The sequence below is a fragment of the Protopterus annectens genome, chromosome 13.part0 (assembly GCF_019279795.1).
Source record: "Protopterus annectens isolate FY-2018-M chromosome 13.part0, PAN1.0, whole genome shotgun sequence".
In the NCBI taxonomy this organism is placed as follows: Eukaryota; Metazoa; Chordata; order Ceratodontiformes; family Protopteridae; genus Protopterus; species Protopterus annectens.
Genome location: NC_056747.1, coordinates 99,341,802 through 99,366,298, shown reverse-complemented (window position 1 = coordinate 99,366,298; position 24,497 = coordinate 99,341,802). Strand labels below are relative to the sequence as shown.

At 42.2% G+C, this 24,497-nt stretch overlaps 1 protein-coding gene across 2 annotated transcripts in view; it reads left to right on the top strand.

The window, feature by feature from the left end:
* LOC122817622 overlaps positions 1–24,497 on the top strand; it is a 357,468-nt gene that overhangs the window by 263,604 nt on the left and 69,367 nt on the right. The gene's annotated exons all lie outside the window — the stretch shown is intronic.

Sequence of the window (24,497 nt, the reverse complement as noted above, 5' to 3'; positions counted from 1 at the left end):
AAGGAAAAAACCCCAAACTTTTCCAAAAAACCATCAAAACCCTGCACACTAGACCACAGAAATCAAAAAACAAGACCCAAAATTTCCCAAAAGGAACAAGCCTAAAAAATATTCCTAAAGGGCCCATCAAACCCTGCACACCGATCCTAAAAAAGAAACAAAGACCCCCCCCAAATATTCTAAAAGGATAAAAAACCTAAAAAATTGTCCTAAAGGGCCCCTCAAACCCCACTGACTCCCACAGAACTTCAAAAAACAGACCCAAAAATATTCTAAAAGGAAAAAACCCCAAACTATGTCTAAAAACCCCCCAAGCCCTGCAACTAGACCAAGAACTCAAAAAACAAGACCCCAATATTCTAAAAGGAACAAGCCTAAAAAATATTCCTAAAGGGCCCCCTCAAACCCTGCACCTAGATCCTAAAGAACAAAACTAACAAACCAAAAAATAAACCCCAAAAATATTCCTAAAGGGCCCATCAAACCCTTTCCCCCAAAACCCAAAATAAGACCCCAAAAATATTCTAAAAGGAAAAAACCAAACTATGTCCAAAAACCCCCAAAGCCCTGCACACTAGACCAAGACTCAAAAAACAGACCCCCCCCAAATATTCTAAAAGGATAAAGCCTCAAATTTTCCCAAAAACCCCCCAAAGCCCTGCAACTAGTTTCCACAAAATCAAAAATAAGACCAAAATATTCTAAAGGAACAAGCCTCAAATTTTCCCAAAAACCCCCAAAGCCCTGCACACTAGACCACAGAAACAAAAAAAAAAACCTAAAAAATTCAAAAAAAACCCCCAAAAAATATTCCTAAATGGACCCAAAACCCTGTACTTTCTAATTTCAAACTAACAAAACTAAGACCCCAAGCCTTACTGGTACAAAACCTAAACAAATGCCAAAACCCCTAAAGCCCCAGTACCTACCCAAAAAAACAGAACAACAAATGCCCCCCAAAAGGGCCTTCAAAAGGCGCCTAAAAAATATTCCAAAGGCCCAAACAATAGCCCCCCAGAACTCAAAAAACAAGACCCAAAATATTCTAAAAGGAAAAACCCCCCAAAAAAATTTTCCTAAAAACCCCCCCAAACCTGCACACTAGACCACAGAACTCAAAAAACAAGACCCAAAATCCTTAAACCCAAAACCTAAAAAATATTCCCAAAGGGCCCCTCAAACCCGCACACCAGTTTAAAATCAAAAAACAAGACCCAAAATATTCTAAAAGGAACAAGCCTAAAAAATATTCCTAAAGGGCCCCTCAAACCCTGCACACCAGTACCTAAATAAAAAACAAGACCCAAAAATATTCTAAAAGGATCAAGCCTAAAAAATATTCCTAAAGGGCCCCTCAAACCCTGCACACCAGAAACTAAAAAACAAGACCCAAAATATTCTAAAAGGAACAAACCTAAAAAATATTCCTAAAGGGCCTCAAACCCTGCACACCAGTACCTAAAAGAACAAAAAACCCAAAATATTCTAAAAGGATCAAGCCTCAAATTTTTGATCAAAACCCTGCACACTAGACCACAGACCAAAAAACAGACACCCCAAAAATCCTTACTAAAAAGGGTACAAAACCTAAACAAATGCCAAAGGCCCCCAAAGCCCTTACTTTTTCCCAGACCTAACAAAACTAAGACCCACAAAACCTTACTGGTACAAAACCTAAACAAATGCCAAATGGGCCCCCAAAGGTACTTTCTAAATTCAAATAACAAAACTAAGACCCCAAGCCTTACTAAAAATCAAGACCAAACAAACCGGCCCCCAAAAGGGACTTTCTAATTCCAAACTAACAACAAAACCCCCCCAAGCCTTACTGGTACAAAACCTAAACAAATGCCAAATGGGCACCAAAAAAGTACTTTCTAATTTCAGACCAACAAAACAATGAACCCCCCAAAAACCTTACTGGTACAAAACCTAAACAATGCCAAATGGAACCCCAAAAGGGACTTTCTAATTTCAACTAACAAAACTAAGACCCCAAGCCTTTGGTACAAAACCTAAACAAATGCCAAATGGACCCACCAAACCCCTTACTTTTAAAATCCAAGACCAACAAAACAATAACCCCAAGTACACTAAAAATAAAAAACAAAAAAAACCAAAGCCCCAAAAGGGACTTTCTAATTTCAAACTAACAAAACTAAGACCCCAAAACCTTACTAAAAGGATCAAAACCAAACAAACCAAAGGCCCCCAAACCCCTTTTTCTAATTTCAGACCAAAAAAAACTAAGACCCCCAAAAACCTTACTAAAAGGATCAAGACCTAAAAAAACCCAAAGGACCCCCAAACCCTTAGATCAACCTAAAAATGCCAAAATGGACCCCCAAAACCTTCAAAAAAAAACAAAACCTAAACAAATGCCAAATGGGCCCCCAAACCCCTTACTTTTAAAATCCAAGACCAACAAAACAATGACCCCAAGGTTCTTACTAAAAAATCAAGACCTAAAAAAACCCAAGGACCCCCAAAGTTACTTAATACCTAAATAAACCCAATGACCCCCAAGCCTTACTAAAAGGATCAAGACCTAAAAAAACCCAAAGGACCCCAAACCCCTTACTTTTAAAATCCAAGACCTAACAAAACTAAGACCCCAAACCCCTTTCTAAAAGGATCAAGACCTAAAAAAACCCAAAGGACCCACCAAACCCTTAGATCAACCTAAAAATGCCAAATGACCCCAAGGTACTTACTAAAAAATAAAAACCCAAACAATAGCCAAAGGAAACCCCCAAACCCCCAGTACCAGACCTAAAAATGCCAAAATGAACCCCAAGTTAAAAAAAAAACAACCAAACAAATGCCAAAACCCCTAAAGCCCGTATTTACTAATTTCAAACTAACAAAACTAAGACCCCAAGCCTTACTAAAAGGATCAAACCTAAAAAAACCAAAGGCCCCCAAACCCTTAGATCAACCAAAAAAACAAAGACCCCCAAAGCCCCTTTCTGGTAAACCTAAACAAATGCCAAATACCCAAACCCGTACTTAAGATCCCAAAACCTAACAAAACTAAGACCCCAAACCTTTCTAAAAATATAAGACCTAAAAAAACCCAAAGGACCCCCAAACCCTTAGATCAACCTAAACAATGCCCAATGACCCCAAGGTCCTTACTAAAAATACAGACCTAAAAAAACCCAAGACCCCCAAACCTTAGATCAACCTAAACAAAACCCTAAGACCCCAAGGAAAAAAGGATCAAAACCTAAACAATGCCAAAAGGCCCCCAAACCCCCTTAGTCCAGACCTAAAAATTTCCAAAATGACCCCAAGGTCCTTACTAAAAAATCAAGACCTAAACAATAGCCCCAAAAGGCCCCAAAAGGGCATTTTCCCTATCCTAAGACCCAAAACCCCCGCACCCAAATACCTTTCAAAAGGAACAAACCCAAACAATATTCCCAAAGGATAAAGCCCCCATGTCTATTCCCACAACCTGCAAAAAAACTAAAACCCACAGAAACCACAAAAATAAAGACCAAAAATATTCCCAAAGGACCCCCAAACCCTGTCCTTTTTTTTCCCCCCAACCTGCAAAAGAAATAAAACCCACAGAAATTTTTTTAAAAATAAAGACCAAAAATATTCCCAAAGGCCCCAAAGCCCAATATTCCTAAACCCCAAAACCTGGCACCCCCCAAAATACCTTTTAAAAAAAACAAGACCAAAAATACCAAAGGATAAAGCCCCCATGTCTAGACCTAAGCCCCGCAAAAAAACTAAAACCCCCCAGAAACCACAAAATAAAGACCAAAAATATTTAAAGGATAAAGCCCCCACATATTCCTAAGACCAGCCCCAAATAAGACCCAAAAATTTAAAAAACAACCAAAAAAATTCCTAAAAGGCCCCAAACCCCCATGTCTAAAACCCCCAAACCCAAAAAACTAAAACCCACAGAACCTAAAAAATAAAGACCAAAAATATTCCCAAAGGACCCCCCAAACCCCCATGTCTAGACCCAACCTGCAAAAACAATAAGCACCCACAAGAACCAAAAGGGTACAAAAAAAAATAGCCTAAATCCCAAAGCCCCTTTAGCTCATTCCCCTTTTAAAAACAATGACACCCCCCCGAGAAACCACAAAAGGGGACAAAAAAAAAAGCCTAAATGGCCTAAAGCCCTTTAATTTATTCCCCAACTCCCAACAACTAGAGCACCCACAGAGATACCTTACTAAAAGGATACAAGACCTAAACAATATGTCCTAAATGGACCCCTCAAAGCCCTGTCACTGTACTCAGTATCCTACAGACACATGCAACAACAACTAGAGCACCCACAGAGATACCTTACTAAAAGGATACAAGACCTAAACAATATGTCCTAAATGGACCCCTCAAAGCCCTGTCACTGTACTCAGTATCCTACAGGCACATGCAACAACAACTAGAGCACCCACAGAGATACCTTACTAAAAGGATACAAGACCTAAACAATATGTCCTAAATGGACCCCTCAAAGCCCTTTCACGGTACTCAGTATCCTACAGACACATGCAACAACAACTAGAGCACCCACAGAGATACCTTACTAAAAGGATACAAGACCTAAACAATATGTCCTAAATGGACCCCTCAAAGCCCTGTCACTTTACTCAGTATCCTACAGACACATGCAACAACAACTAGAGCACCCACAGAGATACCTTACTAAAAGGATACAAGACCTAAACAATATGTCCTAAATGGACCCCTCAAAGCCCTGTCACTGTACTCAGTATCCTACAGACACATGCAACAACAACTAGAGCACCCACAGAGATACCTTACTAAAAGGATACAAGGCCTAAACAATATGTCCTAAATGGACCCCTCAAAGCCCTGTCACTGTACTCGGTATCCTACAGACACATCCAACAATAACTAGAGCACCCACAGAGATACCTTACTAAAAGGATACAAGACCTAAACAATATGTCCTAAATGGACCCCTCAAAGCCCTGTCACTGTACTCAGTATCCTACAGACACATGCAACAACAACTAGAGCACCCACAGAGATACCTTACTAAAAGGATACAAGACCTAAACAATATGTCCTAAATGGACCCCTCAAAGCCCTGTCACTGTACTCAGTATCCTACATACACATGCAACAACAACTAGAGCACCCACAGAGATACCTTACTAAAAGGATACAAGACCTAAACAATATGTCCTAAATGGACCCCTCAAAGCCCTGTCACTGTACTCAGTATCCTACAGACACATGCAACAACAACTAGAGCACCCACAGAGATACCTTACTAAAAGGATACAAGACCTAAACAATATGTCCTAAATGGACCCACTCAAAGCCCGGTCACTGTACTCAGTATCCTACAGACACATGCAACAACAACTAGAGCACCCACAGAGATACCTTACTAAAAGGATACAAGACCTAAACAATATGTCCTAAATGGACCCTCAAAGCCATGTCACTTTACTCAGTATCCTACAGACACATGCAACAACAACTAGAGCACCCACAGAGATACCTTACTAAAAGGATACAAGACCTAAACAATATGTCCTAAATGGACCCCCTCAAAGCCCTGTCACTGTACTCAGTATCCTACAGACACATGCAACAACAACTACAGCACCCACAGAGATACCTTACAAAAAGGATACAAGACCTAAACAATATGTCCTAAATGGCCCCCTCAAAGCCCGGTCACTGTACTCAGTATCCTACAGACACATGCAACAACAACTAGAGCACCCACAGAGATACCTTACTAAAAGGATACAAGACCTAAACAATATGTCCTAAATGGACCCCTCAAAGCCCTGTCACTGTACTCGGTATCCTACAGACACATGCAACAACAACTAGAGCACCCACAGAGATAGCTTACTAAAAGGATACAAGACCTAAACAATATGTCCTAAATGGACCCCTCAAAGCCCTGTCACTGTAGTCAGTATCCTACAGACACATGCAACAACAACTAGCGCACCCACAGAGATACCTTACTAAAAGGATACAAGACCTAAACAATATGTCCTAAATGGACCCCTCAAAGCCCTGTCACTGTACTCTGTATCCTACAGACACATGCAACAACAACTAGAGCACCCACAGAGATACCTTACTAAAAGGATACAAGACCTAAACAATATGTCCTAAATGGACCCCTCAAAGCCCTGTCACTGTACTCAGTATCCTACAGACACATGCAACAACAACTAGAGCACCCACAGAGATACCTTACTAAAAGGATACCAGACCTAAACAATATGTCCTAAATGGACCCCTCAAAGCCCTGGCACTGTACTCAGTATCCTACAGACACATGCAACAACAACTAGAGCACCCACAGAGATACCTTACTAAAAGGATACAAGACCTAAACAATATGTCCTAAATGGACCCCTCAAAGCCCTGTCACTGTACTCAGTATCCTACAGACACATGCAACAACAACTAGAGCACCCACAGAGATACCTTACTAAAAGGATACAAGACCTAAACAATATGTCCTAAATGGACCCCTCAAAGCCCTGTCACTGTAGTCAGTATCCTACAGACACATGCAACAACAACTAGAGCACCCACAGAGATACCTTACTAAAAGGATACAAGACCTAAACAATATGTCCTTAATGGCCCCCTCAATGACCTTTCACTTTACTCAGTATCCTACAGACACATGCAACAACAACTAGAGCACCCACAGAGATACCTTACCAAAAGGATACAAGACCTAAATAATATGTCCTAAATGGACCCCCTCAAAGCCCAGTCACTGTATTCAGTATCCTACAGACACATGCAACAACAACTAGAGCACCCACAGAGATACCTTACTAAAAGGATACCAGACCTAAACAATATGTCCTAAATGGCCCCCTCAATGACCTGTCACTTTACTCAGTATCCTACAGACACATGCAACAACAACTAGAGCACCCACAGAGATACCTTACTAAAAGTATACAAGACCTAAACAATATGTCCTAAATGGACCCCTCAAAGCCCTGTCACTGTACTCAGTATCCTACAGACACATGCAACAACAACTAGAGCACCCACAGAGATACCTTACTAAAAGGATACAAGACCTAAACAATATGTCCTAAATGGACCCCTCAAAGCCCTGTCACTGTACTCAGTATCCTACAGACACATGCAACAACAACTAGAGCACCCACAGAGATACCTTACTAAAAGGATACAAGACCTAAACAATATGTCCTAAATGGACCCCTCAAAGCCCTGTCACTGTACTCTGTATCCTACAGACACATGCAACAACAACTAGAGCACCCACAGAGATACCTTACTAAAAGGATACAAGACCTAAACAATATGTACTAAATGGACCCTTCAGAGCCCTGGCACTGTACCGAGTATCCTACAGACACATGCAACAACAACTAAAGCACCCACAGAGATACCTTACTAAAAGTATACAAGACCTAAACAATATGTCCTAAATGGACCCCTCAAAGCCCTGTCACTGTACTCAGTATCCTACAGACACATGCAACAACAACTAGAGCACCCACAGAGATACATTTCTAAAAGGATACAAGACCTAAACAATATGTCCTAAATGGACCCCTCAAAGCCCTGTCACTGTACTCAGTATCCTACAGACACATGCAACAACAACTAGAGCACCCACAGAGATACCTTACTAAAAGGATACAAGACCTAAACAATATGTCCTAAATGGACCCCTCAAAGCCCTGTCACTTTACTCAGTATCCTACATACACATGCAACAACAACTAGAGCACCCACAGAGATACCTTACTAAAAGGATACAAGACCTAAACAATATGTCCTAAATGGACCTCCTCAAAGCCCTGCCACTGTACTCAGTATCCTACAGACACATGCAACAACAACTAGAGCACCCACAGAGATACCTTACTAAAAGGATAAAAGACCTAAACAATATGTCCTAAATGAAACACCTCACAGCCCTGTCACTGTACCCAGTATCCTCCAGACACATGCAACAACAACTAGAGCACCCACAGAGATACCTTACTAAAAGGATACAAGACCTAAACAATATGTCCTAAATGGTCCCCCTCAAAGCCCGGTCACTGTATTCAGTATCCTACAGACACATGCAACAACAACTAGAGCACCCACAGAGATACCTTACTAAAAGGATACCAGACCTAAACAATATGTCCTAAATGGCCCCCTCAAAGACCTGTCACTTTACTCAGTATCCTGCAGACACATGCAACAACAACTAGAGCACCCACAGAGATACCTTACTAAAAGTATACAAGACCTAAACAATATGTCCCAAGTGGACCCCCTCAAAGCCCTGTCACTGTAGTCAGTATCCTACAGACACATGCAACAACAACTAGAGCACCCACAGAGATACCTTACTAAAAGGATACCAGACCTAAACAATATGTCCTAAATGGCCCCCTCAAAGACCTGTCACTGTACCCAGTATCCTCCAGACACATGCAACAACAACTAGAGCACCCACAGAGATACCTTACTAAAAGTATACAAGACCTAAACAATATGTCCCAAATGGACCCCCTCAAAGCCTTGGCACTGTACTCAGTATCCTACGGACACATGCAACAACAACTAGAGCACCCACAGAGATACCTTACTAAAAGGATACTAGACCTAAACAATATGTCTTAAATGGACCCCTCAAAGCCCTGTCACTGTACTCAGTATCCTATGGACACATGCAACAACAACTAGAGCACCCACAGAGATACCTTACTAAAAGGATACTAGACCTAAACAATATGTCCTAAGTTGACCCCTCAAAGCCCTGTCACTGTATTCAGTATCCTACAGACACATGCAACAACAACTAGAGCACCCACAGAGATACCTTACTAAAAGGATACAAGACCTAAACAATATGTCCTAAATCGCCCCCTCAAAGACCTGTCACTGTACCCAGTATCCTCCAGACACATGCAACAACAACTAGAGCACCCACAGAGATACCTTACTAAAAGGATACAAGACCTAAACAATATGTCCTAAATGGACCCCCTCAAAGCCCGGTCACTGTATTCAGTATCCTACAGACACATGCAACAACAACTAGAGCACCCACAGAGATACCTTACAAAAAGGATACCAGACCTAAACAATATGTCCTAAATGGCCCCCTCAAAGACCTGTCACTTTACTCAGTATCCTGCAGACACATGCAACAACAACTAGAGCACCCACAGAGATACCTTACTAAAAGGGTACAAGACCTAAACAATATGTCCTAAATGGACCCCTCAAAGCCCTGTCACTTTACTCAGTATCCTACAGACACATGCAACAACAACTAGAGCACCCACAGAGATATCTTACTAAAAGGATACAAGACCTAAACAATATGTCCTAAATGGACCCACTCAAAGCCCTGTCACTGTACTCGGTATCCTACAGACACATCCAACAACAACTAGAGCACCCACAGAGATACCTTACTAAAAGGATACAAGACCTAAACAATATGTCCTAAATGGACCCCTCAAAGCCCTGTCACTGTACTCAGTATCCTACAGACACATGCAACAACAACTAGAGCACCCACAGAGATACCTTACTAAAAGGATACAAGACCTAAACAATATGTCCTAAATGGCCCCCTCAAAGACCTGTCACTGTACTCAGTATCCTACAGACAGATGCAACAACAACTAGAGCACCCACAGAGATACCTTACTAAAAGGATACAAGACCCAAACAATATGTCCTAAATGGACCCCTCAAAGCCCTGTCACTGTACTCAGTATCCTACAGACACATGCAACAACAACTAGAGCACCCACAGAGATACCTTACTAAAAGGATACAAGACCTAAACAATATGTCCTAAATGGCCCCCTCAAAGACCTGTCACTGTACTCAGTATCCTACAGACACATGCAACAACAACTAGAGCACCCACAGAGATACCTTACTAAAAGGATACAAGACCTAAACAATATGTCCTAAATGGACCCCCTCAAAGCCCTGTCACTGTACTCAGTATCCTACAGACACATGCAACAACAACTAGAGCACCCACAGAGATACCTTACTAAAAGGATACAAGACCTAAACAATATGTCCTAAATGGACCCCCTCAAAGCCCTGTCACTGTACTCAGTATCCTACAGACACATGCAACAACAACTAGAGCACCCACAGAGATACCTTACTAAAAGGATACAAGACCTAAACAATATGTCCTAAATGGCCCCCTCAAAGCCCTGTCACTGTACTCAGTATCCTACAGACACATGCATCAACAACTAGAGCACCCACAGAGATACCTTACTAAAAGGATACAAGACCTAAACAATATGTCCTAAATGGACCCCCTCAAAGCCCTGTCACTGTACTCAGTATCCTACAGACACATGCAACAACAACTAGAGCACCCAAAGAGATACCTTACTAAAAGGATACAAGACCTAAATAATATGTCCTAAATGGACCCCCTCAAAGCCCTGTCACTGTACTCAGTATCCTACAGACACATGCAACAACAACTAGAGCACCCACAGAGATACCTTACTAAAAGGATACAAGACCTAAACAATATGTCCTAAATGGACCCCTCACAGCCCTGTCACTTTACTCAGTATCCTACAGACACATGCAACAACAACTAGAGCACCCACAGAGATACCTTACTAAAAGGATACAAGACCTAAACAATATGTCCTAAATGGACCCCCTCAAAGCCCTGTCTCTGTACTCAGTATCCTACAGACACATGCAACAACAACTAGAGCACCCACAGAGATACCTTACTAAAAGGATACAAGACCTAAACAATATGTCCTAAATGGCCCCCTCAAAGCCCTGTCACTGTACTCAGTATCCTACAGACACATGCAACAACAACTACAGCACCCACAGAGATACCTTACAAAAAGGATACAAGACCTAAACAATATGTCCTAAATGGACCCCTCAAAGCCCTGTCACTGTACTCAGTATCCTACAGACACATGCAACAACAACTAGAGCACCCACAGAGATACCTTACTAAAAGGATACAAGACCTAAACAATATGTCCTAAATGGACCCCTCAAAGCCCTGTCACTGTACTCAGTATCCTACAGACACATGCAACAACAACTAGAGCACCCACAGAGATACCTTACTAAAAGGATACAAGACCTAAACAATATGTCTTAAATGGACCCCTCAAAGCCCTGTCACTGTACTCAGTATCCTACAGACACATGCAACAACAACTAGAGCACCCACAGAGATACCTTACTAAAAGGATACAAGACCTAAACAATATGTCCTAAATGGCCCCCTCAAAGCCCTGTCACTGTACTCAGTATCCTACAGACACATGCAACAACAACTAGAGCACCCACAGAGATACCTTACTAAAAGGATACAAGACCTAAACAATATGTCCTAAATGGACCCCTCAAAGCCCTGTCACTGTACTCAGTATCCTACAGACACATGCAACAACAACTAGAGCACCCACAGAGATACCTTACTAAAAGGATACAAGACCTAAACAATATGTCCTAAATGGACCCACTCAAAGCCCTGTCACTGTACTCAGTATCCTACAGACACATGCAACAACAAATAGAGCACCCACAGAGATACCTTACTAAAAGTATACAAGACCTAAACAATATGTCCTAAATGGACCTCCTCAAAGCCCTGTCACTGTACTCAGTATCCTACAGACACATGCAACAACAACTAGAGCACCCACAGAGATACCTTACTAAAAGGATACAAGACCTAAACAATATGTCCTAAATGGACCCCTCAAAGCCCTGTCACTGTACTCAGTATCCTACAGACACATGCAACAACAACTAGAGCACCCACAGAGATACCTTACTAAAAGGATACAAGACCTAAACAATATGTCCTAAATGGACCCCTCAAAGCCCTGTCACTGTACTCAGTATCCTACAGACACATGCAACAACAACTAGAGCACCCACAGAGATACCTTACTAAAAGGATACAAGACCTAAACAATATGTCCTAAATGGACCCCTCAAAGCCCTGTCACTGTACTCAGTATCCTACAGACACATGCAACAACAACTAGAGCACCCACAGAGATACCTTACTAAAAGGATACAAGACCTAAACAATATGTCCTAAATGGACCCCTCAAAGCCCTGTCACTGTACTCAGTATCCTACAGACACATGCAACAACAACTAGAGCACCCACAGAGATACCTTACTAAAAGGATACAAGACCTAAACAATATGTCCTAAATGGACCCCTCAAAGCCCTGTCACTGTACTCAGTATCCTACAGACACATGCAACAACAACTAGAGCACCCACAGAGATACCTTACTAAAAGGATACAAGACCTAAACAATATGTCCTAAATGGACCCCTCAAAGCCCTGTCACTGTACTCAGTATCCTACAGACACATGCAACAACAACTAGAGCACCCACAGAGATACCTTACTAAAAGGATACAAGACCTAAACAATATGTCCTAAATGGACCCCTCAAAGCCCTGTCACTGTACTCAGTATCCTACAGACACATGCAACAACAACTAGAGCACCCACAGAGATACCTTACTAAAAGGATACAAGACCTAAACAATATGTCCTAAATGGACCCCTCAAAGCCCTGCTACTGTACTCAGTATCCTACAGACACATGCAACAACAACTAGAGCACCCAGAGAGATACCTTACTAAAAGGATACAAGACCTAAACAATATGTCCTAAATGGACCCCTCAAAGCCCTGTCACTGTACTCAGTATCCTACAGACACATGCAACAACAACTAGAGCACCCACAGAGATACCTTACTAAAAGGATACAAGACCTAAACAATATGTCCTAAATGGACCCACTCAAAGCCCTGTCACTGTACTCGGTATCCTACAGACACATGCAACAACAACTAGAGCACCCACAGAGATACCTTACTAAAAGGATACAAGACCTAAACAATATGTCCTAAATGGACCCCCTCAAAGCCCTGTCTCTGTACTCAGTATCCTACAGACACATGCAACAACAACTAGAGCACCCACAGAGATACCTTACTAAAAGGATACAAGGCCTAAACAATATGTCCTAAATGGACCCCTCAAAGCCCTGTCACTTTACTCAGTATCCTACAGACACATGCAACAACAACTAGAGCACCCACAGAGATACCTTACTAAAAGGATACAAGACCTAAACAATATGTCCTAAATGGACCCCCTCAAAGCCCTGTCACTGTACTCAGTATCCTACAGACACATGCAACAACAACTAGAGCACCCAGAGAGATATCTTACTAAAAGGATACAAGACCTAAACAATATGTCCTAAATGGACCCCTTCAAAGCCCTGGCACTGTACTCAGTATCCTACAGACACATGCAACAACAACTAGAGCACCCACAGAGATACCTTACTAAAAGTATACAAGACCTAAGCAATATGTCCTAAATGGACCCACTCAAAGCCCTGTCAATTTACTCAGTATCCTACAGACACGTGCAACAACAACTAGAGCACCCACAGAGATACCTTACTAAAAGGATACAAGACCTAAACAATATGTCCTAAATGGACCTCCTCAAAGCCCTGCCACTGTACTCAGTATCCTACAGACACATGCAACAACAACTAGAGCACCCACAGAGATACCTTACTAAAAGGATACAAGACCTAAACAATATGTCCTAAATGGACCCCCTCAAAGCCCTGGCACTGTACTCAGTATACTACGGACACATGCAACAACAACTAGAGCACCCACAGAGATACCTTACTAAAAGGATACTAGACCTAAACAATATGTCCTAAATGGACCCCCTCAAAGCCCTGTCACTGTACTCAGTATCCTACAGACACATGCAACAACAACTAGAGCACCCACAGAGATACCTTACTAAAAGGATACAAGACCTAAACAATATGTCCTAAATGGACCCCTCAAAGCCCTGTCACTGTACTCAGTATCCTACAGACACATGCAACAACAACTAGAGCACCCACAGAGATACCTTACTAAAAGGATACAAGACCTAAACAATATGTCCTAAATGGACCCCTCAAAGCCCTGTCACTGTACTCAGTATCCTACAGACACATGCAACAACAACTAGAGCACCCACAGAGATACCTTACTAAAAGGATACCAGACCTAAACAATATGTCCTAAATGGACCCCTCAAAGCCCTGTCACTGTACTCAGTATCCTACAGACACATGCAACAACAACTAGAGCACCCACAGAGATACCTTACTAAAAGGATACAAGACCTAAACAATATGTCCTAAATAGACCCCTCAAAGCCCTGTCACTGTACTCAGTATCCTACAGACACATGCAACAACAACTAGAGCACCCACAGAGATACCTTACTAAAAGGATACAAGACCTAAACAATATGTCCTAAATGGACCCCTCAAAGCCCTGTCACTGTACTCAGTATCCTACAGACACATGCAACAACAACTAAAGCACCCACAGAGATACCTTAATAAAAATATACAAGTCCTAAATAATATGTCCTAGATGGACCCCTCAAAGCCCTGTCACTGTACTCAGTATCCTACAGACACATGCAACAACAACTAGAGCACCCACAGAGATACCTTACTAAAAGGATACAAGACCTAAACAATATGTCCTAAATGGACCCCCTCAAAGCCCTGTCACTGTACTCAGTATCCTACAGACACATGCACAACAACTAGAGCACCCACAGAGATACCTTACTAAAAGGATACAAGACCTAAACAATATGTCCTAAATGGACCCTCAAAGCCCTGTCACTGTACTCAGTATCCTACAGACACATGCAACAACAACTAGAGCACCCACAGAGATACCTTACTAAAAGGATACAAGACCTAAACAATATGTCCTAAATGGACCCCCTCAAAGCCCTGTCACTGTACTCAGTATCCTACAGACACATGCAACAACAAATAGAGCACCCACAGAGATACCTTACTAAAAGGATACAAGACCTAAACAATATGTCCTAAATGGACCCCCTCAAAGCCCTGTCACTGTACTCAGTATCCTACAGACACATGCAACAACAACTAGAGCACCCACAGAGATACCTTACTAAAAGGATACAAGACCTAAACAATATGTCCTAAATGGACCCCTCAAAGCCCTGTCACTGTACTCAGTATCCTACAGACACATGCAACAACAACTAGAGCACCCACAGAGATACCTTACTAAAAGGATACAAGACCTAAACAATATGTCCTAAATGGACCCCTCAAAGCCCTGTCACTGTACTCAGTATCCTACAGACACATGCAACAACAACTAGAGCACCCACAGATATACCTTACTAAAAGGATACCAGACCTAAACAATATGTCCTAAATGGACCCCTCAAAGCCATGTCACTGTACTCAGTATCCTACAGACACATGCAACAACAACTAGAGCACCCACAGAGATACCTTACTAAAAGGATACAAGACCTAAACAATATGTCCTAAATGGACCCCTCAAAGCCATGTCACTTTACTCAGTATCCTACAGACACATGCAACAACAACTAGAGCACCCACAGAGATACCTTACTAAAAGGATACAAGACCTAAACAATATGTCCTAAGTGGACCCCCTCAAAGCCCTGTCACTGTACTCAGTATCCTACAGACACATGCAACAACAACTAGAGCACCCACAGAGATACCTTACTAAAAGGATACAAGACCTAAACAATATGTCCTAAATGGCCCCCACAAAGACCTGTCACTGTACTCAGTATCCTACAGACACATGCAACAACAACTAGAGCACCCACAGAGATACCTTACTAAAAGGATACAAGACCTAAATAATATGTCCTAAATGGACCCCCTCAAAGCTCTGTCTCTGTACTCAGTATCCTACATACACATGCAACAACAACTAGAGCACCCACAGAGATACCTTACTAAAAGGATACAAGACCTAAACAATATGTCCTAAATGGACCCCTCAAAGCCCTGTCACTGTACTCAGTATCCTACAGACACATGCAACAACAACTAGAGCACCCACAGAGATACCTTACTAAAAGGATACAAGACCTAAACAATATGTCCTAAATGGACCCCTCAAAGCCCTGTCACGGTACTCAGTATCCTACAGACACATGCAACAACAACTAGCGCACCCACAGAGATACCTTACTAAAAGGATACAAGACCTAAACAATATGTCCTAAATGGACCCCTTCAAAGCCCTGGCACTGTACTCAGTATCCTACAGACACATGCAACAACAACTAGAGCACCCATAGAGATACCTTACTAAAAGGATACCAGACCTAAACAATATGTCCTAAATGGCCCCCTCAAAGACCTGTCACTTTACTCAGTATCCTACAGACACATGCAACAACAACTAGAGCACCCACAGAGATACCTTACTAAAAGTATACAAGACCTAAACAATATGTCCTAAATGGACCCCTCAAAGCCCTGTCACTTGTACTCAGTATCCTACAGACACATGCAACAACAACTAGAGCACCCACAGAGATACCTTACTAAAAGGATACAAGACCTAAACAATATGTCCTAAATGGACCTCCTCAAAGCCCTGCCACTGTACTCAGTATCCTACAGACACATGCAACAACAACTAGAGCACCCACAGAGATACCTTACTAAAAGGATACAAGACCTAAACAATATGTCCTAAATGGACCCCCTCAAAGCCCTGTCACTGTACTCAGTATCCTACAGACACATGCAACAACAACTAGAGCACCCACAGAGATACCTTACTAAAAGGATACAAGACCTAAACAATATGTCCTAAATGGACCCACTCAAAGCCCTGTCACTGTACTCAGTATCCTACAGACACATGCAACAACAACTAGAGCACCCACAGAGATACCTTACTAAAAGGATACAAGACCTAAACAATATGTCCTAAATGGACCCCTTCAAAGCCCTGGCACTGTACTCAGTATCCTACAGACACATGCAACAACAACTAGAGCACCCACAGAGATACCTTACTAAAAGGATACAAGACCTAAACAATATGTCCTAAATGGCCCCCTCAAAGCCCTGCCACTGTACTCAGTATCCTACAGACACATGCAACAACAACTAGAGCACCCACAGAGATACCTTACTAAAAGTATACAAGACCTAAGCAATATGTCCTAAATGGAACCACTCAAAGCCCTGTCACTGTACTCGGTATCCTACAGACACATGCAACAACAACTAGAGCACCCACAGAGATACCTTACTAAAAGGATACAAGACCTAAACAATATGTCCTAAGTGGACCCCCTCAAAGCCCTGTCTCTGTACTCAGTCTCCTTGAGACACATGCAACAACAACTAGAGCACCCACAGAGATACCTTACTAAAAGGATACAAGACCTAAACAATATGTCCTAAATGGACCGACTCAACACCCTGTCACTTTACTCAGTATCCTACAGACACATGCAACAACAACTAGAGCACCCACAGAGATACCTTACTAAAAGGATACAAGACCTAAACAATATGTCCTAAATGGACCGACTCAACGCCCTGTCACTGTACTCAGTATCCTACAGACACATGCAACAACAACTAGAGCACCCACAGAGATACCTTACTAAAAGGATACAAGACCTAAACAATATGTCCTAAATGGACCCACTCAAAGCCCTGTCACTGTACTCAGTATCCTACAGACACATGCAACTACAACTAGAGCTCCCACAGAGATAACTTACTAAAAGGATAAAAGACCTAAACAATATGTCCTAAATGAAACCCCTCAAAGCCCTGTCACTGTAGTCAGTATCCTACAGACACATTCAACAACAACTAGAGCACCCACAGAGATACCTTACTAAAAGGATACAAGACCTAAACAATATGTACTAAATGGCCCCCTCAAAGACCTGTCACTGTACCCAGTATCCTACAGACACATGCAACAACAACTAGAGCACCCATGGAGATACCTTACTAAAAGGATACAAGACCTAAACAATATGTCCTAAATGGACCCACTCAAAGCCCTGTCACTGTACTCAGTATCCTACAGACACATGCAACAACAACTAGAGCACCCACAGAGATACCTTACTAAAAGGATACAAGACCTAAACAATATGTCCTAAGTGGACCCCCTCAAAGCCCTGTCACTGTACTCAGTATCCTACAGACACATGCAACAACAACTAGAGCACCCACAGATATACCTTACTAAAAGGATACCAGACCTAAACAATATGTCCTAAATGGCCCCCTCAAAGACCTGTCACTGTACTCAGTATCCTACAGACAGATGCAACAACAACTAGAGCACCCACAGAGATATCTTATTAAAAGGATGCAAGACCTAAACAATATGTCCTAAATGGCCCCCTCAAAGACCTGTCACTGTACTCAGTATCCTACAGACAGATGCAACAACAATTAGAGCACCCACAGAGATACCTTTCTAAAAGGATACAAGACCTAAACAATATGTCCTAAATGGACCTCCTCAAAGCCTTGCCACTGTACTCAGTATCCTACAGACACATTCAACAACAACTAGAGCAACCACAGAGATACCTTAGTAAAAGGATACAAGACCTAAACAATATGTCCTAAGTGGACCCCCTCAAAGCCCTGTCACTGTACTCAGTATCCTACAGACACATGCAACAACAACTAGAGCACCCACAGAGATACCTTACTAAAAGGATACAAGACCTAAACAATATGTCCTAAATGGACCCCCTCAAAGCCCTGTCACTGTACTCAGTATCCTACAGACACATGCAACAACAACTAGAGCACCCACAGAGATACCTTACTAAAAGGATACAAGACCTAAACAATATGTCCTAAATGGACCCCCTCAAAGCCCTGTCTCTGTACTCAGTATCCTACAGACACATGCAACAACAACTAGAGCACCCACAGAGATACCTTACTAAAAGGATACAAGACCTAAACAATATGTCCTAAATGGACCTACTCAAAGCCCTGTCACTGTACTCAGTATCCTACAGACACATGCAACAACAACTAGAGCACCCACAGAGATACCTTACTAAAAGGATACAAGACCTAAATAATATGTCCTAAATGGACCCCTCAACGCCCTGTCACTGTACTCAGTATCCTACAGACACATGCAACAACAACTAGAGCACCCACAGAGATACCTTACTAAAAGGATACAAGACCTAAACAATATGTCCTAAGTGGACCCCCTCAAAGCCCTGTCACTGTACTCAGTATCCTACAGACACATGCAACAACAACTAGAGCACCCACAGAGATACCTTACTAAAAGGATACAAGGCCTAAACAATATGTCCTAAATGGCCCCCTCAAAGACCTGTCACTTTACTCAGTATCCTACAGACACATGCAACAACAACTAGAGCACCCACAGAGATACCTTACTAAAAGGATACAAGACCTAAACAATATGTCCTAAATGGACCGACTCAACGCCCTGTCACTGTACTCAGTATCCTACAGACACATGCAACAACAACTAGAGCACCCACAGAGATACCTTACTAAAAGGATACAAGACCTAAACAATATGTCCTAAATGGACCCCTCAAAGCCCTGTCACTGTACTCAGTATCCTACAGACACATGCAACAACAACTAGAGCACCCACGGAGATACCTTACTAAAAGGATACAAGACCTAAACAATATGTCCTAAATGGACCCCTCAAAGCCCTGTCACTGTACTCAGTATCCTACAGACACATGCAACAACAACTAGAGCACCCACAGAGATACCTTACTAAAAGGATACAAGACCTAAACAATATGTCCTAAATGGACCCCTCAAAGCCCTGTCACTGTACTCAGTATCCTACATACACATGCAACAACAACTAGAGCACCCACAGAGATACCTTACTAAAAGGATACAAGACCTAAACAATATGTCCTAAATGGACCCCTCAAAGCCCTGTCACGGTACTCAGTATCCTACAGACACATGCAACAACAACTAGAGCACGCACAGAGATACCTTACTAAAAGGATACAAGACCTAAACAATATGTCCTAAATGGACCCCTCAAAGCCCTGTCACTGTACTCGGTATCCTACAGACACATGCAACAACAACTAGAGCACCCACAGAGATACCTTACTAAAAGGATACAAGACCTAAACAATATGTCCTAAATGGCCCCCTCAAAGACCTGTCACTTTACTCAGTATCCTACAGACACATGCAACAACAACTAGAGCACCCACAGAGATACCTTACTAAAAGGATACAAGACCTAAACAATATGTCCTAAATGGACCCCTTCAAAGCCCTGGCACTGTACTCAGTATCCTACAGACACATGCAACAACAAGTAGAGCACACACAGAGATACCTTACTAAAAGGATAATAGACCTAAACAATATGTCCTAAGTGGACCCCCTCAAAGTCTTGTCACTGTACTCAGTATCCTACAGACACATGCAACAACTAGAGCACCCACAGAGATACCATACTAAAAGGATACAAGACCTAAACAATATGTCCTAAATGGACCCCCTCAAAGCCCTGTCACTGTACTCAGTATCCTACAGACACATGCAACAACAACTAGAGCACCCACAGAGATACCTTACTAAAAGGATACAGGACCTAAACAATATGTCCTAAATGTACCCCCTCAAAGCCCTGTCACTGTAGTCAGTATCCTACAGACACATGCAACAACAACTAGAGCACCCACAGAGATACCTTACTAAAAGGGTACAAGACCTAAACGATATGTCCTTAATGGACCCCCTCAAAGCCCTGTCACTGTAATCAGTATCCTAAAGACACATGCAACAACTAGAGCACCCACAGAGATACCTTACTAAAAGGATACAAGACTAAACAATATGTCCTAAATGGACTCCCTCAAAGCCCTGTCTCTGTAATCAGTATCCTACAGACACATGCAACAACAACTAGAGCACCCACAGGAATACCTTACTAAAAGGATACAAGACCTAAACAATATGTCCTAAATGGACCCACTCAACGCCCTGTCACTGTACTCAGTATCCTCCAGACACATGCAAAAACAACTAGAGCACCCACCGAGATACCATACTAAAAGGATACAAGACCTAAACAATATGTCCTAAATGGACCCACTCAAATCCCTGTCACAGTACTCGGTATCCTACAGACACATGCAACAACAACTAGAGCACCCACAGAGATACCTTACTAAAAGTATACAAGACCTAAGCAATATGTCCTAAATGGACCCACTCAAAGCCCTGTCACTGTACTCAGTATCTTACAGACACATGCAACATCAACTAGAGCACCCACAGAGATACCTTACTAAAAGGATACAAGACCTAAACAATATGTCCTAAGTGGACCCCCTCAAATCCCTGTCACTGTACTCAGTATCCTACAGACACATGCAACAACAACTAGAGCACCCACAGAGATACTTTACTAAAAGGATACAAGACCTAAACAATATGTCCCAAATGGAGCCCCTCAAAGCCCTGTCACTTTACTCAGTATCCTACAGACCCATGCAACAACAACTAGAGCACCCACAGAGATACCATACTAAAAGGATACAAGACCTAAACAATATGTCCTAAATGGACCCACTCAAAGCCCTGTCACTGTACTCAGTATCCTACAGACACATGCAACTTCAACTAGAGGTCCCACAGAGTTACCTTACTAAAAAGATAAAAGACCTAAACAATATGTCCTAAATGAACCACCTCAAAGCCCTTTCACTGTAGTCAGTTCTACAGACACATGCAACAACAACTAGAGCAACCACAGAGATACCTTAGTAAAAGGATACAAGACCTAAACAATATGTCCTAAGTGGACCCCCTCAGAGCCCTGTCACTGTACTCAGTATCCTACAGACACATGCAACAACAACTAGAGCACCCACAGAGATACCTTACTAAAAGGATACAAGACCTAAAGAATATGTCCTAACTAGACCCCCTCAAAGCCCTGTCACTGTACTCAGTATCCTATGGACACATGCAACAACAACTAGAGCTCCCATAGAGATACCTTACTAAAAGGATACAAGACCTAAACAATATGTCCTAAATGGACCCCCTCAAAGCCCTGTCACTGTATTCAGTATCCTACAGACACATGCAACAACAACTAGAGCACCCACAGAGATACCTTAGTAAAAGGATACCAGACCTAAACAATATGTCCTAAATGGACCCCCTCAAACCCCTGTCACTGTACTCAGTATCCTACAGACACATGCAACAACAACTAGAGCACCCACAGAGATACCTTACTAAAAGGATACAAGACCTAAACAATATGTCCTAAATGGACCCACTCAAAGCCCTGCCACTGTACTCAGTATCCTACAGACACATGCAACTACAACTAGAGCTCCCACAGAGGTACCTTACTAAAAGGATACAAGACTAAACAATATGTCCTAAATGGACCCCCTCAAAGCCCTGTCACTGTACTCAGTATCCTACAGACACATGCAACAACAACTAGAGCACCCACAGAGGTAACTTACTAAAAGGAAACAAGACTAAACAATATGTCCTAAATGGACCCCCTCAAAGCCCTGTCTCTGTACTCAGTATCCTACAGACACATGCAACAACTAGAGCACCCACAGAGATACCTTACTAAAAGGATACAAGGCCTAAACAATATGTCCTAAATGGACCGACTTAACGCCCTGTCACTGTACTCAGTATCCTACAGACACATGCAACAACAACTAGAGCACCCATGGAGATACCTTACTAAAAGGATACAAGACCTAAACAATATGTCCTAAATGGACCTACTCAAAGCCCTGTCACTGTACTCAGTATCCTACAGACACATGCAACAACAACTAGAGCACCCACAGAGATACCTTACTAAAAGTATACAAGACCTAAGCAATATGTCCTAAATGGACCCACTCAAAGCCCTGTCACTGTACTCAGTATCCTACAGACACATGCAACAACAACTAGAGCACCCACAGAGATACCTTACTAAAAGTATACAAGACCTAAGCAATATGTCCTAAATGGACCCACTCAAAGCCCTGTCACTGTACTCGGTATCCTACAGACACATCCAACAACAACTAGAGCACCCACAGAGATACCTTACTAAAAGGATACAAGACCTAAACAATATGTCCTAAGTGGACCCCCTCAAAGCCCTGTCACTGTACTCAGTATCCTACAGACACATGCAACAACAACTAGAGCACCCACAGAGATAATTTACTAAAAGGATACAAGTCCTAAACAATATGTCCTAAATGGACCCCCTCAAAGCCCTGTCACTTTACTCAGTATCCTACATACACATGCAACAACAACTAGAGCACCCACAGAGATACCTTACTAAAAGGATACAAGACCTAAACAATATGTCCTAAATGGACCTCCTCAAAGCCCTGCCACTGTACTCAGTATCCTACAGACACATGCAACTACAACTAGAGCTCCCACAGAGATAACTTACTAAAAGGATAAAAGACCTAAACAATATGTCCTAAATGAACCCCCTCAAAGCCCTGTCACTGTAGTCAGTATCCTACAGACACATGCAACAACAACTAGAGCAACCACAGAGATACCTTAGTAAAAGGATACAAGACCTAAACAATATGTCCTAAGTGGACCCCCTCAAAGCCCTGTCACTGTACTCAGTATCCTACAGACACATGCAACAACAACTAGAGCACCCACAGAGATACCTTACTAAAAGGATACAAGACCTAAACAATATGTCCTAAATAGACCCCCTCATAGCCCTGTCACTGTACTCAGTATCCTAGAGACACATGCAACAACAAATAGAGCACCCATAGAGATACCTTACTAAAAGGATACAAGACCTAAACAATATGTCCTAAATGGACCCCCTCAAAGCCCTGTCACTGTATTCAGTATCCTACAGACACATGCAACAACAACTAGAGCACCCACAGAGATACCTTACTAAAAGGATACCAGACCTAAACAATATGTCCTAAATGGCCCCCTCAAAGACCTGTCACTGTACTCAGTATCCTACAGACAGATGCAACAACAACTAGAGCACCCACAGAGATACCTTACTAAAAGTATACAAGACCTAAACAATATGTCCCAAATGGACCCCCTCAAAGCCATGTCACTTTACTCAGTATCCTACAGACACATGCAACAACAACTAGAGCACCCACAGAGATACCTTACTAAAAGGATACAAGACCTAAACAATATGTCCTAAATGGACCTCCTCAAAGCCCTGCCACTGTACTCAGTATCCTACAGACACATGCAACAACAACTAGAGCACCCAGAGAGATATCTTACTAAAAGGATACAAGACCTAAACAATATGTCCTAAATGGACCCCTTCAAAGCCCTGGCACTGTACTCAGTATCCTACAGACACATGCAACAACAACTAGAGCACCCACAGAGATACCTTACTAAAAGGATACTAGACCTAAACAATATGTCCTAAGTGGACCCCCTCAAAGTCCTGTCACTGTACTCAGTATCCTACAGACACATGCAACAACTAGAGCACCCACAGAGATACCATA